This window comes from Candoia aspera, chromosome 1, assembly GCF_035149785.1.
Source record: "Candoia aspera isolate rCanAsp1 chromosome 1, rCanAsp1.hap2, whole genome shotgun sequence".
In the NCBI taxonomy this organism is placed as follows: Eukaryota; Metazoa; Chordata; class Lepidosauria; order Squamata; family Boidae; genus Candoia; species Candoia aspera.
The window spans coordinates 294,903,902-294,922,880 of record NC_086153.1 but is presented as its reverse complement, the minus strand read 5'-3'; positions in this window follow the sequence as shown (position 1 = coordinate 294,922,880).

Here is an 18,979-nt window from a genome sequence, read left to right as displayed (position 1 = left end):
ATCACCATTCCCTGGAGCATAATATGTAACAACTTTGGTTGTGCCTGTAGCATATACAGCATTCCCTGCTATCGTTAAGAATTTCTACCAGTCTGTTTTGGCACATTTTGACCAGTGTGCCAGAAGCCCAATTTTATCCCCAAAGGCTCACACTGTTCTACCCAAGCTAGGATCTATAACTATTGCTCATATCCAACAAAGTAGGACATATATGTCTAGACAGTATTCTGACACATACCCAGGATATTCCTACATCTGATATTGTTTCTCCATATAAGATTTATGCACCAAACTTTAGTCATGCACATTTCTTTATGTCAGGGTTATACATCCTGAGGCCTCCAGTACCCTGACAAGGCTTGCTCCTATGAAACTGAGATTTTGAAAATGACAGATTTTTAAAATGTATTATTGCAAACAATCATATTAAACTATTTTATTTAATATAATTATATCCAATTAAATGTTTGTCCTCACTGTACTGCTCCTTCATCCTGGCCCTGCACATTTTGGGGAGTCAGCCCTTAGCATGCCAAAGATAACAACAGCCAGTTCTCTAGCACCAGGAACACTGACCATCCTGTGCTAAGACCAGCCATCTTAACATGTATAGCCTGCAGAGAGGCAGTTGTGCCCTCTTTCTCAGACAGCTGGGGAAACGGGGTGGCTTCTTCAAGGCTGAGGGCAGGAGAAACCAACTTTTTGCAGCCATAGTTTGCACTTAGTTTTCAATGGGCTTTTTTTTTTGGTCCCTGGTAGTTACAGGAAGATGAGAGTTTAGTTGTTAGATTATTTTTAATGTAAAATAGTGCTAAGTCTGTTGGAGGTTTAACTTGTTGTTTAAGAGAAAAATTACACTGCTGCAATTTGGCCACCAATGTTCATCAGTGTGACTTGGGGATTTTCTACTGGGAGCCTAAAGCCTCTGGGCTGCTCATTCTGATTAAGGCCAAGGGAAAATCTGGACTGTAAACCTGCTGATCAGCTGATTGCCCTTACTATTTGGCTTGGGGAAAATGGGGCTCAAGGGGAGTTGTCCATTTTAGGGCCCAGCTTAGCTCATCCTGTAAGACAAAACATTTGTTCGCTCTGTAGAATAGCACCGTCTAAGATGGATTCATAACATTGTAAACTATGTTTTTTTTCCTCTGCCTTAAATGTATTAACAGGAACATAGAAGCTAGTGTGCTATTATTTGTGTTTATTTTCTTATACATCTTACTTTATAGTCTCATATTAAGATATTAAGAATGTTTGGTTGGGGAAATTTAATTCCTGAGGCTAAACTTATATAAAGAGAGCCAGTTTGGTGTGGTGTTAAGGCACCAGGCTGGAAACCAGGAGACCGTGAGTTCTAGTCCTGCCTTAAACGTGAAGCCAGCTGGGTGACCTTGGGCCAGTCACTCTCTCAGCTCTACGAAGCAGGCAATGGCAAACCGCTCTGAAATCTTGCCAAGAAAACTGCAGGGACTTGTCCAGGCAGTCACCAGGACTCAACACTGACTCGAAGGCACCCCCCCACACACAAAAAATACCCCTATATAGGCTTTTTCTGTTTCAGATCCTGTTACTCATTAGCAATACAGGCATTACGTTGGGAGAACTGTGGAAACCAAAAGGGGTAAATATTTGTGTCTGTCCGAAGAACCCTCCTTATCTTACTTTCTCTAACCTGCACGTGTGATAATGCAGTAATAGTATCTGAGCTTCATGTTATCTGTATCTGTATCTGTATCTATCTACGGTGCAGTAGTATGTAATACAGTAGTGGGGCAGTAGTGCAGATTAATTAGACTGCATATCAGAACAAAGCATTTGAGCTGCAGCCACCCACTATTTTTGGCTTCTAAAATGTGAAGCCAAAAGCATACTTGGACAGAAAGAAAGATGTGTTAAAATCCTGCTTTGCTTTGCAGGATGCAAGCTTTTAATTTTTAAATGTTTTTAATCGGTCAGGCAGCAAGAGAGATTCCCAGGCTTAATGCTATATCTGTACTCAACCAATTGTTAACAAAATAATGCAGCATAGTGTGTGAACTGGTTCTAACTATACCTGCCAAATGTGCAGGTGGATTTCCCTAATCTGTGTAATGCAGAGCTTGATCCCTCAGGTCACATTCAGACTCCTTTCACATACACCCCTATGTTTTATTTTATAATCAAATTCACAAAGTAGAACATAGAGTTCAAAGGGGCCATATGAGTCGAACCTCCTGCAAGCATCCAAATTACAGCATCCCATTTTTGAAGACAGGGATATTGGCTTTCCTTCAGTCATTTGGCATTTGATCTGTTTTCCGGGAATTTTCAAATATATTAACTAGTTTCTTTTATATGCTAAAATGCAATTATTCTAACCCTGGAATTTTAAATTCATTGTAAATAGGTATTCTCTTTCGTGTCTCTAACAGTTTCAAGGTTCAGCCCTGTATTTTTATCCTGCTTTTTAAAATTCCTTGGTAGAATAGATAAGAATTTGGTGCTGAATCTGGTGTAGCCCCGTCTAGCTCAGCATTTGGTTTCTTACAGTGGCCCATCAAATGCTTCTGGAGTGCTGTCTGCAAAAGATGAAGACATACGCTCTTCCACTGTACCTCTCCTGCAACTTGTATTTGAAGGCATGCTTCCCCAATCCCAGAAATAACACTGAGTCTTTAAGATAAATAGATTTTGATAGACTTGTCCATGAATTCATCTAATCCATTTTTAAAGCCATCCAATTTAGTGGCCATCATGTCTTGAGGTAATGAAGTCCATAGGTTAATTATGTGCTGTGTGAAAAAAACCTTTCCTTTATTTTGAATTCCCTTCCAGTGAGCTTCATTGGATGATCCCTGGTCCTAATGTTTTCAGAGAAGGAGAAAAAACAATTCCCTGTTCACCTTCTCCATGCCATGCATGATGTTATATATCTCAACCATGTCCACCCTTAATCACCCTTTTTCTCAGGTAAAGAGTCCCAAATGTTCCAACCTTTCTCATAAGAAATCTGTTTCAACCTGATCATTGGTTCCCTCTTCTGCATGTTTTCCAGCTTTTATATCCTTTTCAGTTGAGACCAGAACTGCATATAGTGGTCTAGATACAGACAGCTTGCTAGATGCAGATAAATTGCTGATACTGCAATGACCTGAGACAATTTAGTATCTCAGGTCATTGTAGTATCAGCAATTTCAGTTTCAGTCCCTTTTCTGATGATCCCTAGCAAGGAATTCATCTTGAACAGCTGCCACACCTTGAGTTGACACCTTCACTGAACTATCTACCATAACCCCATATGATTTATTTACGAACAATGAAAGACTCCATCAGTGTTTATGTGAAATCCAGTTACATTATGTCAGAAGGGCCATCTTCATTCACATGCCTGTTGACAATGTTAAAAACCTTCAGAAGCAGTAAATAAATATATCTAAAATAAGGAAAAATAAAAACTCAATTAAACCAATCTAAATAATCTTTAATGTGTTTATGCATGTAAATGTATATCTGTGTGTGTCTGCGCATGTATGCAAGAGTGTCTGCAGGTATGCATTTTTCTCTCTCATTTATAACAATAGCTATGGAACAAAACTTGGCAATCCTTACAAAGATTTCTGGATATAGTCCTCACCTGACTTACCAATGCAATTGAACAAGGGAACATTATTAAGTTTGCATGCCAGGCCATATAGAATAGGCAGCACAGTTACTGTCTCAATTTTTTCCCTAGCCATGGGCAAAAATGCTCATACATTTTTGATGTCATATCTCCCTTCCATTAACATGAATGGCTGAGCATTAATCTAGCCTAAGAGAAGGATCTCTGGTGAAGGAAACACAATATATTATCAGAAGTGAAAGGTCTTTGGGACAAACCATTAGCTGGGGGTTCTACTCAGTTCTTTCTGATGATTACTATCAAACACACATTGCCTTGACTCCCTCTTGCTTTCCTGAAGTCCACAGTATCTTAGATCAAATTCAATCCCTTTCTTCCAAGACAATAGAAAACTATTCCAAAATCTGAAAGAGGAAAGGGATACATCAATAGAAATCAATTTTAGCCAAAAATTTTAGTTGACAAAGCAGTATACGAGCCTCTCGAGAAGCTGCTCCAGATTCCTAGTGCAATAATGAGATGGACACATTCCAAGAAACTTGGAATACAGTTCTTGGAAATTTAGATCATATTGCTTTTAGAGGTCTTAGGTCTTTATAATTGCAAATCAGCAAGCCAAACAGCATGTGACTGATCACCTTAGCTTTAAAAAAATAGCAGTAATGTAATTACTGCCTCTGCTACTAGCAAAATGAGGAATAGCATTAACATTGGTGGGCTGGGCTCTTTCAGTAAAAGCTCTCACTTGTCCTTTCCAAACAGCAAAAGACTGAAAAGTAACTCCCCAATATTTAAATGCCTTAATTTATTCCTGTTATGTTCACTGTTTCAACGTGCACTGTACATCGTAACGTTTCACATGCCATGGTGCTGACGCACGTTTCTGTTGGGAGGGAGCTGCTGGGAAACCTTGTGCCAAGCTCTGTATCTACGTTCATTTCAATGGAATGTGTTTGGGTTATGGGCTCTGCTCAAGGACGTTTCCCACGGACCAGCAGAGGCCGTTAGGAGCACCTGGGATTGTGAGCCTGGGAAGATTCTGCGGGGGGAGGGATCTCGTTTGTACCGAGGGGTTTTTAGTTTGCATTTGGCGCACTTTTTCCATTCCCAGCTTTCTTTGTGATCCTGCATACTATTCTTTAATAAATCAGATATCTTTATGAACCTGTTCATGAGTCTGATGGTGTTTTAGGATAGACAATCATTACATAAAGCTGAGAATCATCAAAGTTGTACCGTTAGCTGCTGCCAAGATTAGTTTCTTGTGAGGGAAAACAGTTAACGATGGCCAAAGCCAAACCCACGACCGGGAGACTCGAGGAGCTGACTAGCTTGATGCCCGAGTCAACGGTCAGGAGCGAAGAACAGAGCCTCACCCCAGAACCTTCAGCCTCATGGCAGCATTCAAGTTCCAGCCCGGAGGGAGAGGGATCCGAAGAGGGGAGAGCACCAAAGCAACTGGCACCCAGCGAATCACCCGCAGAGTTGATCACCTGGGATGAAATGGGAGAACCCTAGCCAGGGATGTCTCAGGCATCCTGGAAGGAGGAATCTCAAACCCCTGAAAGGCTAAGAGTGGTAGAGGCCGAATTAGAATCGATGGAGTTCATGCTAAAAGCCCTGTCTCTGTCGTGGGGGGGTGGGGGGGGGGCAGCCAAGGCATGAAGGAGATTCCAGCTCCACGCAATCATCCTCCATCCCCTCACCCGGACCACCGGCAGAGCGGGGCCAGAGACAAAGCCGGGATGAATCTCCACCCCGCAGAGCCCGTCCATCAGTGTCCCCACCCCGAGACAGGAGAACTACTGTAACCTGGGGCCCAACCACTCAAACAGCCGCTAATTCAGCTCCAACAGGAGTGGGGGTGAAAGACTTTTCTGTCAAGTTTGATGGGGATCCAACTAAGTTGTCTTTCTTCTTCACTAATGCAAAAAATTATATGAAACAGTTTGGACCCTGTTTCCCTTCCGAAGAGGCTAAAATAACTGCTATTACCACCAAGCTGAAGGGACGAGTGGCTGATTGGTATGTCCAATTAAGCGAGGCTAGCTCCCCTGAGCTTGAGGATTTTGAGGAATTTATGTGGGCGTTAAAGCTGCACTTTGAAGATCCGCTAGCCAAAGCCAGGGCTAAAAGGGCACTGAAGGATCTTAGCCAGGGCCAACTGTCTGTAGCTGATTATGCCCTGGAGTTTAAGGCTTTAGCTGGGAAGATTACCGACTGGTCCCAGTCTACTGTAATAGAACGATTTAAAGAGGGACTCAATAGGGACGTCCTGCGGTGGGCGTTGTGCAGAGACGACCCAGAGACATTGTACGAATGGATCTGTCTGGCCGGCAAGGCTGAGCATGCCCAGCATACCTACATGCAAACCAAACAACCTGAAAGGCAACCAGCCACCATGAGTGGACCCCAAAGTGCCGCAACTGCTGCCCGGCCAGGCTACAGAGCCTGGGAAGAGGAGAGAGATCGGCGCTATGCGAAGGGTCAGTGTCTCCGATGCAGAAAGGAAGGACACCGAGCAGCTGATTGCCCAAAAGTCAAGGCTGGAGACCAGGCGGGCAAACTGCCGGCCAAATCACCGCCCTCATCACAGCGGATGACGGCAGCCAAGCGGGCAGCCGACGCTGAAGAAGTACCCTACTTCTCAGGAGAGGTTGAAGATGACTCTAAGGAACTGGCGGAAAACGCCAGCCACCTGCCTTGAAAAGCGCCTGCAGGCAGGTGGAGGAGGATGGGCGGGAAGATGCTGTGGTGAGTGCTGACTGTCCAACTCTAGCAGTAAAAGTGAAATTGGGCTCCCGCACAAAGACTACAAAGGTCTGGGCTTTAGTTGACTCTGGGAGTTCCAGGTGTCTGATTCACCCTGATCTGGTTGCTGCTCTGGACCTGCCTAGCTTTCCCCTCCAGCAGCCTTTGATCTTCACACGGTTGGATGGTTCCCGGCAACCCATTTCACTGGAACTGTTGCAATGCAAATGGGCAGCCACCGTGAATCTTTGTAGTGGTACCTGTTGGCAATCCCTTGGTAATTCTAGGGATTCCCTGGTTGGCCTATCGAAACCCATATATAAACTGGGAACACAGAACTCTGACTTTTAAGGATGGGTTTTACCAAGCCCCTACAGCGGACAGAGCTTCACGTGTGGGGGTTGGAAGGGCTGCAATGGCCACACCGTGCCTTAGCTTGACACATTTAGAAGGCTTGCCAGATCGATACCAAGGCTTTGCAGACATCTTTGGGGAAATGGAAGCGGATCAGCTACCCCCCCATTGAAAAACTGACTGTGCAATAGAGTTGGTTCCCAACGGTCAATTGCCCAAGCCAAAAATTTATCCAATGACTCAGAAAGAGCTTGAGGCATTGCGAGACTTTATTGACAAAAACCTGTCAAGGGGGTTTATTGAACCTGCAAATTCCCCAGTTGGGGCCCCTGTGCTTTCCGGGAAAAGAAGGATGGCATGCTTAGACTTTGTATGGACTATCAGGGGTTAAATTCCATCTCAGTCTGCAACAAATATCCTCTGCCACTAATGAAAGACATGTTAGCCCATTTGTCCAAGGGCAAAATTTTTTCCAAGCTTGACCTTCGTGAAGCCTATTTTCGCATCTGCATCCGAGATGGAGACGAATGGAAAACTGCTTTTAATTGCCCATTGGGTTCATTTCAGTACAAAGTCCTCCCTTTTGGGTTAGCAGGGGTGCCTGGGGTCTTCATGCAATTGATTAATGAAGTGTTACATGATCATTTGTTTAAAGGGGTCCTGGTTTATTTAGACGATGTTCTCATTTACACTGAAACTGAGGAGGAACACGAACGCATCCTCAAACAGGTGTTAAGCAAGCTTAGAGATGCCAGACTCTATGCCAAGCTTTCCAAATGTGAATTTCACAAAACCCAACTTGACTATCTAGGCTATAGGGTATCTGACAAAGGCATTGAGATGGACCCTGAAAAAATTCAGGCGATTTTAAGTTGGGAACGCCCCCGCACCCGGAGGCAATTACAAAGTTTCTTAGGGTTCAGTAATTACTATCGGCAGTTTGTCCAGGGATTTGCTGAGATTGCTTTGCCCCTTACTGACTTACTACATACCAAGGGTTTGGGAGAGACACGCAAGGTGAAAAATCCTGGGGCAGTGCTGAATTGGACACCTGAATGCCAGGCAGCATTCAAAAAGTTAAAAGCCCTTTTCACTGCTGAGCCTATTTGACAGCACCCCAATCCTGACCACCCCTTTGTGGTCCAAGTTGATGCTTCTGACTTCTCAATTGGGGCTATATTGTTACAGAAAGATTCTGAAAATCACTTAAAACCCTGCACTTATCTGTCCAGAAAATTTTCTGAAACGGAACACTGGTGGGATGTTTGGGAAAAGGAGGCTTTTGCTGTAAAAGCCGCTTTGGAAGCCTGGCGTCACCTCCTGGAAGGCGCTAAATGCCCTTTCGAGGTTTGGACCGATCACAGGAATTTGAAAGCCCTCTGCACCCCCCGGCGTCTCAGTCCTAAACAAATTCGCTGGGCTCAATTTTTCAGTCGCTTTAACTTCCAGTTAAAATTTATTCCGGGAAAGAAGAACTTTCTGGCCGATGCTTTGTCACGTTTACCTCAGGACTCTGACCACGTGGCAGATATATTTGGGACTGTTCTCACTGAACCACAACTGGGCTTGGTTGCTGTCACCCTGAGCCAGACCCATGCGCAGGCAACCCCGCCCCCAGCTCCGTCTGGGAAGCGGAAAATGCAAGTTCCTTGTCAGTTACAAAAGGACTTTCTCCAGGCACTGAAATCTGACACTTGGTTGCCAGCTAATAGAGACAATGTTTCCTTTGAAAACGGTCTGGCGTGGGTGGACCACCACCTTTATGTGCCTGAAACTTTGAGGGCTGATATCTTGCAGCGTTCCCATGATGACAAACTTGCTGGACACTTTGGTTTTGTCAAAACCTTGCATCTGGTTCACCGCCAATTTTGGTGGCCAACCTTAAGGCGTGATGTAAAAGACTATGTTGCTTCCTGTCCTGTCTGTGCCATGTCAAAGCGGAAAGGGGGTAAGCCACAGGGGCTTCTGCAGCCAGTGGCCAGCCCATCCCATCCCTGGGAGGAGATTTCTATGGATTTTATTGTGGACCTGCCTCCCAGTCAGAAGAAAACTGTCATTAGGGTTGTAAAGGATTTTTTTTCCAAACAAGCCCATTTCATTCCATGTGTGTCCATCCTGTCTGCCCCGCAATTGGCCCACCTCTTTCTCATCTACATCTACCGTCTCCACAGTAGCCCCTCCCGTTTGGTCAGTGACAGCGGGACACAGTTCACTTCCCAGTTTTGGAAATCATTTTTAAAATTGATTGGCACCAAACAGCGTTGTCCACATCATCACATCCTGAGACTGATGGATCTACGGAGGTTTTGAACTCCACCCTTGAACAATTCCTAACAGCATACATAAATTACCATCAGGACAACTGGGTTGACTTGTTGCCCTTTGCTGAGGTGGCTTACAACAATGCTGTCCATCAGAGCACTGGGCATACCCCTTTTCGTGTGGCTTCTGGTCATGACTTTGTTCTGATCCCTGAGCTGCCACAAACCCCTCCCCAGTCCTGTTCTGCCTCTGACTGGGCTGCTCAGCTGGCTGATTCCTGGCTGGTGATTCAGCAGGCTTTGGCTGATGCCCAGTCTGCTTACAAATTCCAAGCTGATAAAAGCCGTTCTATGCAACACGATTTCAAAATTGGGGATCAGGTTTATCTCTCTACCAAATTCATAAAGTCCCCACAGCCATCAAAAAAGCTTGCTCCCAAATTCATTGGTCCTTTCCTTATTGTTGGCATTGTCAATCCAGTTACTGTTAAGTTGGAATTGCCTCACAATTTGAAACGTTTGCACCCTGTTTTCCATTGCAGCCTGCTCAAGCCTGTCCACCACTCTTCCCACTGGCATCCCCAACCTCCTCCTCCTGCTCCAATCATGATTGACGGGCAACAACACTTTGAAGTCAAGGAGGTCATTGATTCTCGCAAGCTTCGGGGCTCCCTCCAGTACCTGATTCGCTGGAAACACTTTCCTCATCCTGAATGGGTGCCTGCTCGCCACGTTAATGCTCCTGATTTAGTTAACCGTTTCCACTCAGCTTACCCTTTGAAGCCTGCCGCTTAGAATTTTCTTTCTTTTGGGGGGGGCGGTATGTCATGTTCACTGTTTCAATGTGCACTGTACATCGTAATGATTCACATGCCATGGTGCTGACGCACGTTTCTGTTGGGAGGGAGCTGCTGGGAAACCTTGTGCCAAGCTCTGTATCTACGTTCATTTCAATGGAATGTGTTTGGGTTATGTGCTCTGCTCAAGGACGTTTCCCACAGGCCAGCAGAAGCCGTTAGGAGCACCTGGGATTGTGAGCCTGGGAAGATTCTATGGGGGGAGGGATCTCGTTTGTACCGAGGGGTTTTTAGTTTGCATTTGGTGCACTTTTTCCATTCTCAGCTTTCTTTGTGATCCTGCATACTATTCTTTAATAAATCAGATATCTTTATGAACCTGTTCATGAGTCTGATGGTGTTTTAGGATAGGCAATCATTACAATTCCATTCAAATGCCCTTAATATTGTAATAAGGTCTATGACTTGCAAACCTCTTAATAAAGTTCACCATCCTTGTTTTAGCATAACCAGTTATCAAATATGAGAGATGTCAAATATGAGAGAAGGGCTCAAAGGCTTCTCCATAGATCTATTTGCACTGTGGACAGGATGGCTGCACCATCAATGTATGGAAGAATGGAGATTTGCCAGCTTTGAGGGAACTGGTTTTGTCAAAGCTTGACGTCTGTAACAGTGATTCTCGAACTGTGAGTCTTGACATCCTCAGGGAATTGTCTGCAAAGTAGAGGAAAAGTTGCAAAAAATACATTCAAGTCCTGTCAGGCTTGTATAGGCAGAACAGGAGCTCTGTCACAACTTGCCCCTGTTTTGTGTGGGCAAGCCTATGGCAGGCTTTTGCATGCAGCCCAGGGCAAGCTCTGAGAGATGGCTAAACCTGTGGGTCTACCCATCTATCAAACTAATCACAGGAGTTTTATTATTTATTAACTTATCATTTAGTTTTATTCATGAGGAGTGGTCATACAAATTTAATTTATAATTTTGGAAGGCCTTGGTATCACAGAGTGTCAGAACCCTGGCCTTATTGTAAAGGTTTTGAATTGAACTTCCCAGGCTAGCCTACCTGGCTTTTTGGTGGTCTCCTATCCAAGTATTAATCAAGGCCTGACCCTGCTCTCCTTTTTTGAGATCAGCCAAGGTTATCTATATGCTGCCATCTTTTGTGACTTCTGCCTTAAACCATAGGAAGTTTAGGCATAGAATAGTTACAAGATCGTTGTCTTTTGAATAAGACAGTACTAAACTGACTTTATATTTGTAATATATGTTTTGGCAAACATATGATGCAGACCTAATTGCCTAAATTAATACAACCAGTTTCCTATAAAATCTCATGATATAGTGGTATTCCCAAATCAGCTTGGGCCAAAGACACAGTGGAGGTAGATTTGCTTCAACTTGTTTTCAAAATGGAGAAGGTTGGGGCTGCATCTACCTCCAGGCAGAGAAAGAGTTCCACCAACTGGGACCACCACAGAGTGGGCCTGCCTGTCATCTTGTCCACACCCATGTATTCCACAAGGACGGGGAGGGGGATCTCAACAGGCCCTTTCTAGATGAGTGTACAAGACAGGCAGCTTCAATTCTGGCAAGGCATGCGAGATTGTTTAAGAGGGACTTATTACACCTTTTATTAGTATTCTCATAGCAAGCGTAGCATGTCTATTGCACTTTTGACATTCTAAAGCAGAGGTTCTCAAATTTTGTGGTGCCCTGACCCTTAAAATGATAAATGACTTTGTGTGACAACCCTCCTCCCCCACAAATATGAATAACGATTTTTGCCATCCCAATGTCCCATTTTTGTCTCAAGGAAATACAGTCAGCCTAAAGCTAAAGCAAATTCCCTACAGAAGATGATAGAATTGTTAGGGATTGATCAGTTTCATTCAGTTACCTCATAAGCTGAGTGTTGCAGTTAAGTGGTTCCAGACACAATTTAAAAATAGGGAAAGCAGGTCAATTAGTTATGAGGAGAGAAAGTCCCTATACTGAGTTAGCAGATCTGAAGAAAAGAAAAAATTGAATGATGCAGGCTACTCAAAGAAAACATCACGCCCAGAGAAAACATATAACTCTACTGAAAAAGGAAAGAGCGAAACAGGGGTAAGTGATCCATTTTTTGTGGGGGGGGGGGAACCTGGCTGTTATTTGAACTCCTAACTGTACCATAAATGATGCACCATTGCTGACAAAAAATATATCTTCTAAATTGAAGGAGCATGATGTTCAAAGGTCGGGGGTTCTTGTTTATCATCACTAAGGAATCACTTATGATTCCTTAAGATAAATAGTGAAATTTGGTCAAGGCACATTAATTGAGACAGTCCAGGCAAAATGGCTGAGGAAAGCCTGGAGCACAGTCTGACAAGGCTCCAGCTTTACAGGCACAAGCCTAATGTAATTTATGTGCATTCAGCATCATATTGGTGGTTTGACTGTCCCAAGCCAAGCAGCTATACCAGCAAAGGCCTTTAAAACTGGGCCTTTTTTGCAGGCTAAAGGCTTCAACACTAGTAATTTATGGTGACTTATAGCATCTCCTAGTTATTGCATGGAAGAAATAAAGTCTACCTTCACTCCTGATTTACAGGCACAAGGATGGCTAAATGGCGCTAGGAAAAATTAGTGTGGAAATGGCCTTATTCGAAGGCTCAGATAAATGTCACATTTTTAATGCAAGCTTTTTTCAAGCAAGCCTCTTGAGATTTCCAGTCCCACCCCTCTTCAAGAGAAATATGGGTACCACTTCATTGATATCTTTTAAGAGCAGCAAGAAAGCTTAAACGCCCTCTGCCCCCACCAAATCTTCTAATGCAGGAGTGTTTGCAGGGTGTGGTTAAAAAAAAAGTCGAGATGATGGCCATGACTGTGAGCAACATTCAGCCTGTTTTTTATGTGTAGTACACATACAAAATGGGTGGAGCTTTGATCACACTGTTGTGGCTACCATCTTCATTTTTTTTTAAACCCCATCCAGAGGATATCCATCATAAAGCCTCCTCCAGTCCCAGATTCCCAGGAGCAATGCAACAAAGAATGGGTGTGGGAGACCCAAACCTTGCCCAATGCTGCCAGGCCTTTCAACCATAACCAAGGGCCTCAGGGGCAGCACAGCACCTAGCTGGCAAGTTAGGCATCCTTTCCATCTGGGAAGCTGCCCTGATGGTTTTACACACAGAGATGGGGATGATGTTCTTTTCCTGCAGGGCCACAGGCCCAGGACCTCAATGAAGAGGAAGCAGCAAGCCATCCAAACCTCCAGAGCTGATATTGTCATCCAGCAACAGCTCTTTTCACAATCTGGAGAACTTAGGGCAGATGTACCTGCAGCTTGCCCCATTCTACTTTCACCATCAACTCCTCTATCACAAAGCTGTCCATATCCAGGCTGAAGCAGTAGTAGAGTAGAGCCATCATTGCTTCCTGCCAGACTGGGCTCTCACCACTCCCACCCTACCACCAAGAAAGGAGCAGGCAGGTATCACGCAGCTCCCCACAAAGCCCCTTCCAAATGGCTTTCTAGGTCACCCATCCATTGGCATTCCTGGGAATAGTCCATCATAGCTGTGCTTCCAGTGAAAACATGCAAATCTGGAGGGAGCCCTGTCAGACCATGTGCACTTGCTAGAGGCTCTGCTATGGCTGGTGGCTGCTCCCACAAGTGCTGTATTCACTTGGCCTGGGTGGCTGTGCATGACTCTTCCAGCATCCCTAGTGCTGTACCAGTGGGCGAGCAACCTGCAGAGATAACTGAACAAGATGCACAGGCTTTGTGTGGGCCTGCAAGCTCTGGACCCCCCCCCCCCAATTTGCTCCACAGTTTGGGAACCCCTGCATTAAGGCAAGGAGCATTAAATAATACAGTTAGGGGAACCAGACAGTAAGTTTAAACAATATTCTTTTTAGCCTCATATAGCTGAGCACTACCATGAGGGGAGCAGAGCAAAAAAACGGCAGAATGAAGGTATTTTAAGTTTGGGCCCAGGTCACAGAGGGATGAAGTCATCATTTGATCTCCCTACTTCATATAGCAAAATGTTGTAGGCCAGCCCTACCTCAAACTTCTGACAACTGAGTATTAAAATTTAATATTTCTTGTTTTTAAAAAAGGCATTATTTATATAGCACTAACATATCTATAAATGACAGAAAAGGTAAAAATCATTTTTGCTCTTTATCATCTGCGTGCCTATTTCTAAACAATCCTAGACTAAGGGTACTTAAATAATGGTGCTCATACAACATACGGCCTTCTTTAGTTTTCAGTAACTCCGGTGATTTAGCGTCATGTATACCAAACATCTATTGGTGAGATGTCAAGATTAAAGCTAGACATTTTGGGCGTCAGTGAACTGAAATGGACTGGAATGGGCCACTTCACATCAAATGACCACCAGATCTACTACTGTGGACAAGAGGACCACAGAAGAAATGGAGTAGCCTTCATAATTAATTGTAAAGTGGCTAAAGCAGTGCTTGGATACAATCCAAAAAACGATAGAATGATCTCAATTCGAATTCAGGGCAAGCCAGCTAACATCACAGTGATCCAAATATACGCCCCAAACACAGATGCTAAAGAAGCTGAAGTAGAGCAGTTCTATGAGGATCTGCAGCACCTACTGGACAACACACCTACAAGAGATGTTATTTTCATCATGGGAGACTGGAATGCTAAGGTGGGCAGTCAAATGACACCTGGAATTACAGGTAAGCATGGCCTGGGAGAACAAAACGAAGCAGGACATAGGCTGATAGAATTTTGCCAAGACAACTCACTCTGCATAACAAACACTCTCTTCCAGCAACCTAAGAGACGGCTTTATACATGGACTTCCCCAGATGGACAACACCGAAATCAGATTGACTACATCCTTTGCAGCCAAAGGTGGCGGACATCTATACAGTCGGTAAAAACAAGACCTGGAGCTGACTGTAGTTCCGATCACGAACTTCTTATTGCACAATTTAGGATCATACTAAAGAGATTAGGGAAGACCCACAGATCAGCTAGATATGAACTCACTAATATTCCTAAGGAATATGCAGCGGAGGTGAAGAATAGATTTAAGGGACTGGACTTAGTAGATAGGGTCCCGGAAGAACTATGGACAGAAGTCTGCAACATTGTTCAGGAGGCGGCAACAAAATACATCCCAAAGGAAGAGAAAACCAAGAAGGCAAAATGGCTGTCTGCTGAGACACTAGAAGTAGCCCAAGAAAGAAGGAAAGCAAAAGGCAACAGTGATAGGGGGAGATATGCCCAATTAAATGCAAAATTCCAGAGGTTAGCCAGAAGAGATAAGGAATTATTTTTAAACAAGCAATGCATGGAAGTGGAAGAAGATGATAGAATAGGAAGGACAAGAGACCTCTTCCAGAAAATTAGAAACATTGGAGGTAAATTCCAGGCCAAAATGGGTATGATCAAAAACAAAGATGGGAAGGACCTAACAGAAGAAGAAGAGATCAAGAAAAGGTGGCAAGAATATACCGAAGACCTGTATAGGAAGGATAACAATATCAGGGATAGCTTTGACGGTGTGGTCAGTGAGCTAGAGCCAGACATCCTGAAGAGTCAAGGCAGCAGGAGACTACGGCATCCCAGCTGAACTGTTCAAAATCTTGCAAGATGATGCTGTCAAGGTAATGCATGCTATATGCCAGCAAATTTGGAAAACACAAGAATGGCCATCAGAGTGGAAAAAATCAACATATATCCCCATACCAAAAAAGGGAAACACTAAAGAATGTTCAAACTATCGAACAGTGCCACTCATTTCACATGCCAGTAAGGTAATGCTCAAGATCCTGCAAGGTAGACTTCAGCAATTCATGGAGCGAGAATTGCCAGATGTACAAGCTGGGTTTAGAAAAGGCAGAGGAACTAGGGACCAAATTGCCAATATCCGCTGGATAATGGAAAAAGCCAGGGAGTTTCAGAAAAACATCTATTTCTGTTTTATTGACTATTCTAAAGCCTTTGACTGTGTGGACCATAACAAATTGTGGCAAGTTCTTAGTGGTATGGGGATACCAAGTCATCTTGTATGCCTCCTGAAGAATCTGTATAATGACCAAGTAGCAACAGTAAGAACAGACCACGGAACAACGGACTGGAAAGGAGTACGGCAGGGCTGTATACTCTCACCCTACCTATTCAACTTGTACGCAGAACACATCATGTGACATGCTGGGCTTGAGGAATCCAAGGCTGGAGTTAAAATCGCTGGAGGAAACATTAACAATCTCAGATATGCAGATGATACCACTTGGATGGCTGAAAGTGAAGAGGAACTGAGGAGCCTTATGATGAAGGTGAAAGAAGAAAGTGCAAAAGCTGGCTTGCAGCTAAACCTCAAAAAAACCAAGATTATGGCAACCAGCTTGATTGATAACTGGCAAATAGAGGGAGAAAATGTAGAAACAGTGAAAGACTTTGTATTTCTAGGTGCAAAGATTACTGCAGATGCTGACTGCAGTCAGGAAATCAGAAGATGCTTAATCCTTGGGAGAAGAGCAATGACAAATCTCGATAAAGTAGTTAAGAGCAGAGACATCACACTGACAACAAAGGTCCGCATAGTTAAAGCAATGGTGTTCCCCGTAGTAACATATGGCTGTGAGAGCTGGACCATAAGGAAGGCTGAGAGAAGGAAGATAGATGCTTTTGAACTGTGGTGTTGGAGGAAAATTCTGAGAGTGCCTTGGACTGCAAGAAGATCAAACCAGTCCATCCTCCAGGAAATAAAGCCAGACTGCTCACTTGAGGGAATGATACTAAAGGCAAAACTGAAATACTCTGGCCACATAATGAGAAGACAGGACACCCTGGAGAAGATGCTGATGCTAGGGAGAGTGGAGGGCAAAAGGAAGAGGGGCCGACCAAGGGCAAGGTGGATGGATGATATTCTAGAGGTGACGGACTCGTCCCTGGGGGAGCTGGGGGTGTTGACGACCGGCAGGAAGCTCTGGCGTGGGCTGGTCCATGAAGTCACGAAGAGTCGGAAGTGACTAAATGAATAAACAACAACAACAAACATACAGAACTGTTGATCCAGAGAAAACTATTTGCTCAAATCTTTTCTACATACATACATTTCTGTATGTATTTTACATAACCAGCTTGAACAAAAATCCAAAGAGGTTAATCAATAGAGCAAAATATATGCATGAAAAAGTGTGAGGTGCAACAATGTAACATAAAATGTGGAATATGTAACTTTTAATGAAATTTAAATTTGTAACTTTTTAATGGACTTGTAAATTCTTAATATGAACAAGGAAAGTATCAGTGAATGGTTCTGGAATATCTAATGCTTCAACATGTTAACAAATCTAGACTGATTGGTAACTACTAGGAGCTCAATATATATAAACATGGTAAATAAACATTTAAAACTCATGTTTTAAGCAGAAAAAGATATCCATTATATAATGCAAATATAAGCACAGAAGACATCAAAACACAATAGGGACAAATAATCAGTGACTCCATATCTACTCTCTCCTCCAATAACAAGAAAGGTGGAGGGAGTGGCAATAGGATTCAGCAGTCCATTTTCAAAGATTTAGCAGACTACTCTCAGTCCTCCTTCAAACTGATTTTCCTGTAAAACTAGGTGAAGGCAGAGTATTAAAACTCAGCTGTTCTCTGGTATCTTTATCTTGTTTTTGGTACTGAAGTAATGATGGCTGATGAATTTGTCCCCAATGGCTTTCTCTCCTAATATTAGTAAGGACTGAGTAAGTTTATCAAATTCATAGGCTGTTTTGAGAAATAATGTTGGGGGGTTTTTGCTGCCTGATATAAGAATCTAGATCAAAAATGGACATAATGTGTCTTGACACTTTGATTCAAGTGTTGGAAACAATGCAGTCTTCCATGGTGCTTAAAGAGAAGTGTTGGAGGTGACACATCCCATTTAGCATCGAGTCAGGGTGGAGTCATCTAAACTGTTTCCTTCTCTTGAAAGCTTCTGTGTTTCTTGGCTCCAGTCATGCATAGAAGGGCCAGAAAAACAGTGGTGGTAATCAAATCACCTTATTGAAGCTTTCTACAGGCTTACTAAATGTGCTGTTTCTAAATTTCTCTTTTGTATGAGTAGCTTTCCTCTCATGCTGAGATATAGCCTTCTCTGTCCTAAAGACCATTAAAAAAGTTTTGATTTGATTTGATTCAGATACTGCCTATCTTGCAATATCTAAACAGCACTTATTAGTTACACTGCAGCATCATTCTTGTTCATCTTGAGTTCAGATTTATTCCGATTTGTATCTTTACAGAAAATGGCACACAAAATCACAAGTTTCAAAGACTAGTTGTTACAACTTTTTATCTTAAACACCTCAAATACCAACTTTTTTCACCATATGTACATTATTTACACACCGTGGGTTATAATCTAAAACACCAGATAATTGGGGAACATAGAAAGGGATTATGTCAGCAAAGATCAGTCATAAACAAATAAAACAGCTCTTGTTAAAAATAAAGACAAGAAAAAAGGAGGGGCTTGCTGTCCTGGCCTTCATCGAAAAAGAAAAGAGCAATGTTCTTATGGAACTGAATTTCTTAGGCAATGTATGCGTGACCTGGTCGCTTAAGTGACCATAAACTGACTGTAAGAATTTGCTAATACAGTATTGTGTTTCTATCTTTACCATTTGCTGACTGCGACATCAAGCAAAGATATGCACAGTTAATGAATGATCACTGATGATCAAACACTACTGATAGAATTTTCATATTAAGGTAAACACAATGCAGTACTAATAAGTTTCTAAAGCACAAGTGAAAATTTCTTTCTCAAGAAACATCACTACTAGAGATACTGTAACTCTTACATTCCACTTCTTGACTTCCATTTGTGAACCATGAGAAAGCCATCCAGACTCAAGAGCAGGTGAAGCCAGACTCTTGCTTAAGTCAGCGTTCACAATCCCTAAAAGGATTTTGAACAACAAATAAAATAATTGGAATTTAACTTCGTCTCTTAGATGCATTTCTCGCACCATCAACTAACCCCATCTAAAGCTATACATACAAGATTGGGACAAGTGGCTAGGATCTGAGATACACAATATGACATCCACATAGTCTTGGTACCCTAAGTGCTCCTTTCCTAATTCATAACAATCCAAGATTACTTTAAAAATATATGGAAGATACCTTCATTAGCATCAACTCAGTGTTATACAAGTATATT